The sequence below is a fragment of the Artemia sp. Qi Xiang Cuo genome, chromosome 4 (assembly GCF_049724085.1).
Source record: "Artemia sp. Qi Xiang Cuo chromosome 4, ASM4972408v1, whole genome shotgun sequence".
In the NCBI taxonomy this organism is placed as follows: domain Eukaryota; kingdom Metazoa; phylum Arthropoda; class Branchiopoda; order Anostraca; family Artemiidae; genus Artemia; species Artemia sp. Qi Xiang Cuo.
The window spans coordinates 7,774,224-7,777,376 of record NC_142797.1 but is presented as its reverse complement, the minus strand read 5'-3'; positions in this window follow the sequence as shown (position 1 = coordinate 7,777,376).

Here is a 3,153-nt window from a genome sequence, read left to right as displayed (position 1 = left end):
CATCCAGCAATTGTTGTTGAACTTATGTCTACATACAGCAATTGTTGTTGACATCCAAGAAACATCCATAAAAGTGAGAAAATTCCTTATTTTCAAGTGAGAAAAATCCTGTTTTTTCATTCTCAGTGAGAAAAACCATAAAAACATCCATAAAAGTGAGAAAATACTGTTTTTCAATTCTCAGTGACAAAAACCATAAAAACATCCATAAAGTGCTGTTGACATCCATGAAAAACAACACATAAATGGAAAGACACACATAACCATCCAAGAAACATCCATAAAAGTGAGAAAAACCATATTTTTTCAAGTGACAAAATTCTGTTTTTTCATTCTCAGTGAGAAAAACCATTCTCCCTGGGGATTCCATGCCCATATATGGTGCCCAGTCGGACTTACAGCACAGGTGTTCTCCAACATTGTTTATGTGGATAGGTACCGTTGGACTCAATTGTAGATGGCAGCAGGGGTGAGGGGTGGGATCAATAGGGGTATTTCTACTAGTTTGACGTGCACATTGTAAAAAGCAACCAAACCTTTTATATTATATATCTATAAAGGTAACAAACACGTTTTGAGAGTAAAATTGAGATTTTATAACGAAAGCAGACTGGTTTTTGACGCACTTTCATCATAACATTTTTTTTGTTTCTTTTTTTTTAATTGAAAATTAGAAACTGTCAAATTGCATAATCAAGGAATGGTCTCATTCTAGAAATACCGGTTTACAGTTGGTTATAATCCTTTTGTTTCTGAGGCAACATCCACTTTCATGGGTCCAATCAAAGATGTTTCTACTAACGCTACTCCATATATGATAACTCGATTAGTAATTGAATTCAAAATAAAAGGAGTGATTTTCATTGTAATTCAAATTAGTAAGAGAATTGAATTCAGAGTCAAGTATGTATGGTGTTTTTGACTGCGAATTCATTGGTTTGAAGAATTCATCATGTGGGGTGATTTTTGAATGTGTATTTTTATTGCTGACTACAGATCGTAGAAAAGTCTCTTGTTATAACTGGCATATCAACTACAATATGTATGCGTAAAATAGAGACATTTGGCGCAATACATTATGCGGTATAAACAAACTAGGTTTATATGATAGAGTGTTACCCCCATTTCATGATGAAGGGAAGGATCTATCCGTGGTACAAGAGGAAGTTAAAGAAATATGTAGTTTTTTTGGTGTAACAGCACTATACGCGAAAGGGAGTGTACCCACTGACAAACTTTTAATCGACAAATGCAAATCTCATATACCAATATTCAACTTGGAAGATTTTAATTGTGAGAAATTTCCGAGTAAAATACACAACCCAGAGGACGAGGTTCAATTTTTTAGCAAATGGGTTCCAATAAATATTCCTGCTCGGAATATGTGTATAAGATATCCCAAGAAGAAGAAGCACAACAACAAAATCCGTGATATAGATTGGGATCACACTAAGTAGATGATGAAGGATGATGAATTTTTATAACAGCCATCACCCCCATGACTATCCAATGGTCTTTTTAAAGACCAACAAATTTATAAACACTTCGTAACCATGGTCATATGAATCTTTTCTGTGCCTTGACAGAAAACAAAACATCGCATCGTACTAGTCTGAAATAGTTTTTTTTTCTTCTTTTTTTTCTTTTTTTTCTGTACCATGTGAAAAAATTCACAAAGGGTTTGATGCAATGAGCGACTAATCAGATCAAGCCTCGGTATTACTTACCAAAGCTCCAAAAACTGAATGCTAAAAACTAATTAGAAACGAAAGGTAGTTTAGTTTTAATTCTGTATCCAAATATATATAGTTTACTGGGTTTTAGACTATTTGTTAAAGTTAAAAACAAAATTCAATCCTCAAAAATTCAAGAAAAAGGGGGAACACCCCAGTAGGGATCGACTTTCATATCTCGGGTTGAAGTACCCTTTTTAAGCATTAGAAGATATCATGCAGTGACAAAGTGTCGTTTACAACTGGTTTTGTACAGCAAAAAAAATCTTTTGGCTTAAATACAACAAAAAAGCTATCAAGCATAAAGGCTACGAGAAGGGCAATCAACTTAAAATTATCGAAAAAGTTTGTACACAATCTTTTATATTCTGAAGGGCAGGATGCCACGCGACATTCTTCATATTTGAGCATAAAAGCATTAAGTTAAAGGTGAAATATTTTTATAGGCAATGGTTCGGAAGCTTCATTTGGATTTGATTTTGATATTGGATAAAAATTCAGTCATTTTTATAGAAACTGCATTACTTTCACGGAAAACATCTTTCAGCGTATTTTAACTTTAAATGAAAAGTGTTAAATGCAAATTCATTTTGGTTTTTATGTTGGATAAAAATTCGTTCATTTTTATAGAAACTGTAATAGTCATTTTTATATATCTTTCAGGATTTTTTAAGTTTAAATGAAAAGTAGTAAATGCAATTTCATTTTGATTTTAATTTTTTATAGAAACTGCAATTTTGCGTAATTTTTATAGAAACCATCTTTTAGCGTATTTTAAATTTATATGCAAAGTATTAAATGCAAATTCATTTTGATTTTGAAATTTGTTCATTTTTATAGAAACTGTAATAGTCATTTTTATACATCTTTCAGGATTTTTTAAGTTTAAATAAAAAGTAGTAAATGCAATTTCATTTTGATTTTGATTTTTTATAGCAGCTGCAATTTAGCGTATTTTTTTATAGGAACCATCTTTTAGCGTATTTTAAGTTTATATGCAAAGTATTAAATGCAAATTCATTTTGATTTTGAAATTCGTTCATTTTTATAGAAACTGCAATAGTTCCACAGGAAGCATCTTTCAGTGTGTTTTAAGTTTAAATGAAAAGTATTCAATGAAAATTAAATTTGATTTTGATGTTGGATTCCATTCATTCTTATAGAAACTGCAATAGTTTCACGGAAAACATCTTCTGATTTAATACATGCAATAAACTAGTTAGTATTTTAAATAGGGTCTAGCGTTGTAGTATACTAAAAGCTATCAAGCATAAAGACTACGAGAAAGGCAATCAACTTAAAATTATCGAAAAAGTTTGTACACAATCTTTTATATTCTGAAGGCAGGATGCCACGCGACATTTTTCATATTTGAGCATAAAAGCAATAAGTTATAGGTGTAATACTTTTATAAGTAAGT